We start from the raw sequence: 5,877 nt of genomic DNA, 5'->3' as shown, positions 1-5,877 counted from the left end.
CTGGCTTGGAGAATTTTAAGCATTACTTTACTAGTGTGTGAGATGAGTGCAACTGTGCGGTAGTTTGAGCATTCTTTGGCACCTAGTACCTAGTACATGAAAGCTTAGTCACATGTTTCCTAAATGAATAAATCTATTCATTTATTATATAAATTTACTGGACCATAAAGAAGGCTGAACACTGAAGAATTGATTCTTTTGAATTGTGGTGCTGGAAAAGATTCTTTTGAGAGTCCCTTTGACCTGCAAGTTCAAACCAGGCTATCCTAAGGGAAATCAACCCTGAATACTCATTGGAAGGACTGATTCTGAAGCTGAAGCTCTAATACTTTGGCCACCTGATGCTGGGAAAGATTGAAGGCAAAAGGAGAAGAGGGCAGCAGAGGATGAGATGATTGGATGGCATCACCAATTCAATGGACATGAACTTGGGCGATCTCCAGGAGATAGTGAGGAACAGGGAGGCCTGGCATGTTGCAGTCCAGGGGATCACAAAGAATCGGACATGACTTAGTGACCGAATAACAACAACACTGTCTACTATCAAATAGGTATTGAAGATCTAAGATATTGGTACAACTCACTGTATGCTGGGGAAAAAATAGATTAAAGAAACATGAAAATATGGTCTTATAATGGCCACTGATTATATTTTTCTATCTCTGGGGATAGCTACATTTCCCACCTTCTGTTCCTTTTCCCCAAAATGCTCCTCACCCCTATCTTATCCCTATTGAGTCCTCATCATCTGTGGTCTCAGCTAGAATGATGTCCCCTCCTCAGAAAGACTTTTCATCTCTCAGATAAATTATCTTAAGTAGCCAACAGCCAGCCCCCTTGATAAACATATTGGAAGACACTAACCAATAGAATATGTCAAATATAATGGTTTATATATTATATTAATATATTATATATTAAACATGATTGTTCTACATACACCATAGTGGTCATTTTGCTGGAGTTGCTCAACCTCTCCCTTGCTGGCTTTGGGGAAGCAGGTGGCCGTATTTGAAAACCCCAAATGGCAAGGAACTACAGGTAGCTTCTCAGAAATGAGGGTGGCCTCTGACCACAGCAAGGAAGAAATCAAATTCTTCAGTCCTACAACTGCAAGAAACTGAATTCTGCCAACAACCTGAGTGAGATCAAAAGCATGTTTTTTCTTCAGTAGACTCTCAGATTAGACCACAGTTTTAGCCAAAATTCTCATTGCATTTTGTGAGACCCGCAATGGCACCCCACTCCGGTACTTTTGCCTGGAAAATCCCATGGATGGAGGAGCCTGGTAGGCTGCAGTCCATGGGGTCGCTAAGAGTCGGACACGACTGAGCGACTTCACTTTCACTTTTCACTTTCATGCATTGGAGAAGGAAATGGCAACCCACTCCAGTGTTCTTGCCTGGAGAATCCCAGGGACGGGGGAGCCTGGTGGGCTGCTGTCTAATGGGGTCACACAGAGTCGGACACGACTGAAGTGACTTAGCATAGCATAGCAATCAGAGGATCCATTTAAGCCATTCCCAGGTGCCTAAGTGCAGAAACTGTGAGATGGCATAAACCAACACAATTGTGGAAAGTAATTGTCCTTCAATTAAAAAATAAATTAAAAAAAATGTTTAAGAATTCAATTACCTTAAAAAAAATACATGTGTGTTACAACTAGGTTTGTGGTAACAATCTTGCACAGCAAAAAATGACTAATGAGCAATCTTTATGAAATTAGGTTGGAGAGGGGTGCTCCTTAATAACAGCTTCATTAAAATCAAAATTATACCATGCACATGCACATTTGGGAGACAGTTCTCCATGGGTCTCTTGCTTCTACTTGTCTTGCAAGGCGGTAGCTGTCTGCCTTTTCCTTTGTTTGTGTAGGAAGTAACCTTGGACAATAGAGGTAGCTTCTGTCGCTGGAGCAAGGGGCAGGTTTGCTTGCTGCGTTAGAAATCAGAGATCCTCTCTCCCTTTGAGCAAACGGCAATCTTTCTCACTGTCCATTATCAAAGATTTGAATTTCCTAAGCTTCCTTTCCTGTGTTGTAACACCTGTGATGTCACCTGGCCTTCTGTGGGAATCGGGGCTCAGGGGAGTGTTGCAAAAATGCTGGTACTTGCCATTTCTGCTGTAAGTAATAAATGATCCTTCATCTCTGACTCAACAGTTTGCCGGTTTCTACCAGCATTCATGAAACTGTGGCAGACGCAGTAAATCTCAGACCCTTCAGAGTTCCTAAAAAGCTATTGAGAATTTATGTACGGCACATATTTATTGTGGCAATTGGAAAGCATTTTTCTTTCCAGGAGCAGAAATGTAAATATTATACAAAGTGTCCACTGAACCTATTATTAATAGCGAGGCTTGAGAATTCAAGCCTTGTAATTCCTCTCTCTCAGCATATGGTGTCACTGCTTCTCTACCAACCTCAACTACCCACCCTTACTCAATAGTCTCCACACCTGGGGTTAGTTAGGCTTGAAAAATGGCTAATGCCTTTATCATGGGAGAGATTTTAGAAAGTATTCCCTTAGTTGTTGCTTGTTATACCACCAGGCTGGTCATCCTAGCCACAGATGTCTGCTTAGTACCATCTGTAGCTCGTATTCCCATAGCACCATACAGTAATATATCCACTGTATTATAAAAAAATCCATTACAGAAACTATTGCAACTCTTGCTGCCTACTAATTTAGCAATTACAGCAACAGCAAAGAGTGCCAGGGCCTTAAAAGTAAGTACTGCTGGTTAAAATTGTAACTGGGAAGTGAGAACTTGATACAAAATTCTGTCCACAGAATTTTTTTTTTTTTTGTCCACAGAATTTTCCAGGTGAGAACACTGGAGTGGGTTGCCATCCATTTCTTTCACCAGGGGATCTTCCTGACCCAGGGACTGAACCTGGGTCTCCTGCACTGCAGGCAGATTCTTTACCACCTGATCCACCAGGGAAGCCCCACAGATAGAACCTCCAAGTGTCCCCCATCTTTACAGACATGGTTGGTTGAATCCAATCTTTCATATTGTCTCCATGTGCTACCTACTGAATTTAATCTCCAATTACAGGTTTCTCAAACTGCTGTGTTTTTCTTGGGGGAAGTGAATTATTAAGATTTTTCCTGGGGTAGAATGGGAAACATTGAATTACAATATTTTATAATCCTACTTTTTCTATAACTAAGGTCACCATAAATCTAAAGGCATTTAAGCTGGGTAAGAAAAGTAAAGCATGATGTCAAAGTAAAAATCAACAGTTGATCTGAAATCTTACTTATTCATAAATTAAAAAGCAGAAAAAAAATAACCCACACGTGTAGGTTAGCTGTACTTTTCTGAAACAAGAGGAGAATTGAGTAGCTGAATATAAATGGCTATATATTTCACTTTGAAAAGGAATATCCTTGGTATTCAAGGGCAGGAGAACATTCTTCAGAAAGAAGTGCTTGTTGAAAGAGTTTAAGACACACAGTGCTCAGGGAGGAAAACAAAGTCTTGTTTATGTCTTGAATGCAACAGCTTAAAGGAAGTGTGGGTGGGACAAGCCCTGCCAATACTAGCTTACTCTGAGAAAGTCAGTGTGGTCACTGCAAGAACCCTGTCTTCATGGAAGCACCGAAGGACAATGGGCAAGAAAAATCTTTCCTCGGTTGCAGAAAGGCTGCTTCAGCTTTTCAGTCTATAATCTGCATCTACAGCTTATCACAGTTCTCTTAATTTCCTAAACCCTTGGCTATTTCTCATTTCTTCTTTGTTCATTTCCTAGACACAAAAGTTCAGTAGCACAATTAAATACGTAATAATAATGATTAATTTTAAAATGATATTCATCTTTCATTTAGACCAACTGAGATGTAGATAACACATTCAACTGTTTTCAAACCCAGGTTCACACGCTGGATGCACAACGAGGCCAAACAAACTGAAATGCTAGAATTTTGAGCAGAGAAAGGTTTATTGCGAGGGCCAAACAAAGAGAATGGGCGGCTCCTGTGGAAAAGACCCGAACTCCCCCAAGGGTTTCAGGCAAATTTGTGGGGATAGCCACAGGGTGTGTGACATGACTTTGTTCTGACTGGTTGGTGGTGAGGTAGTGCTCCAGAAATCTTAATCATCAGCCTTCTGGTTCCAATCAGCCTTAGGTCCATGTGCTTGTGTTCAGCCTGAAGTTACCATCCTCCACCTGGGTGGGGGCCTTAGTTCTTGTAGCAGAAAGCAGATCTGTATTAGGTTGTTATGTATATCTCTTTAGGAGAAACTAGGAGTCCTATTGTTCTAATCACTAACTGTTTGACTCTGTACCTCGGGAACTCAAGGTCTAAGAGGCTGAAGCATTTTTCCTATAAACAAGAAATGGGGAACCTAGAAAGACTTTTGTACCCAGGAGGGCTCCAAAGGGTCCCTGCTTGGTTTCACAACTACTGTGAAGATTAAATGATGGTTGACAAACTCAACAGTTCTATATGTAAGGAAGGTATGTAGTTCTATATGTAAGAAGGTAATGTAGCTGAAGATTTATGTCATCATTTCAACTGATAATTCATTCTAAGTAAGCACATTCTAAAAAACCTGGGTTCTCTATTAAGAATTATTGGTGCCAATATGAGTTATTGGACAGTACTAGAAGAGAAAATCAGTCCAGACAACATTTTCTTTCTTTTGTTTTTGTTTGTTTCTCTGCTTGTTTAAGGGAGATCTTACTATGAGAAAAAGGACTTCTAGATTCCTGGCAGGGAAAAATAGTTTGGGGGGGATAATTTGAGTAAAAAGCATTTATGCCGTGTCTCATGTGCCAACTACTATTGGGAGGCCAAAATGCATATGACAGGATGACCACACATCTAGAAAGTCACAGTGTCTGATCATGACAAAATGACTGTTTTCGCTTAAAGCAAGGAAGTGGCCTAACCCCTAAAATAAAACTTTACATACCACCAAAAGTGTAGCGAAAGAGGATATTAAAATGATTAAATTCCACTTTTACCCCATAAAACAGTGCTTTCTAAACTTCATAGAGTAGGCTGCAGTCAGCATAGTTGTCCTTGGACCTCAAGTACAAATGTTTGACTTAACTGTCCTCCTCGCTGCATGAGCATTATCATTATTGGTCCCTGCATGGGCACTTTATTTGCATGTATCTCTATTCTCTGCCCCAACTTAACCTCTGCTTATAAGCAACCATTCTGTTTAAGTAAGCAAATTGTTTCACACATTGTGTTCAAACATGTATTTTTGTTTTTGTTCAGTTCAGGCGCTCAGTCGTGTCCGACTCTTTGTGACCCCATGAATCGCAGCACGCCAGGCCTCCCTGTCCATCACCAACTCCCAGAGTTCACTGAAACTCATGTCCATCGAGTCAGTGATGCTATCCAGCCATCTCATCCTCTGTTGTCCCCTTCTCCTCCTGCCCCCAAACACCTTCTTTAAATTTATGCAAATAGTATTGGGCTGTGTATCTGTTCTCGTTCTGACTTTTTCCCACTACCCATGCATTTTAAAAATGCATCCATTTTACTCTGTGTGTATGTTGCTAGTTTCTTCTAGTTTGGGCCCTGAACTCCACATATACCTATCTACCTCCCCAGTATGAATGCCCAGATTTCCTTCAATTCCTTGCTACATAAATATGCTATGACAATGATCACCATAACATGTTCCAATATGGACTTGGAATACAGATCCAGGAATAGAATTGCTGTGTCATAGGTATGCACCCCGGAGAAGGCAATGGCAACCCACTCCAGTACTCTTGCCTGGAAAATCCCACGGGTGGAGGAGCCTAGTAGGCTGCAGTCCACGGGGGTCTCGAAGAGTCGGACATGACTGAGCGACTTCACTTTTCACTTTCATGCATTGGAGAAGGAAATGGCAACCCACTCCAGTGTT

Source organism: Bison bison, unplaced genomic scaffold (assembly GCF_000754665.1).
Source record: "Bison bison bison isolate TAMUID 2011002044 unplaced genomic scaffold, Bison_UMD1.0 scf7180017864215, whole genome shotgun sequence".
Classification (NCBI taxonomy): Eukaryota; Metazoa; Chordata; class Mammalia; order Artiodactyla; family Bovidae; genus Bison; species Bison bison.
Note: the sequence above shows the minus strand (reverse complement) of the source record.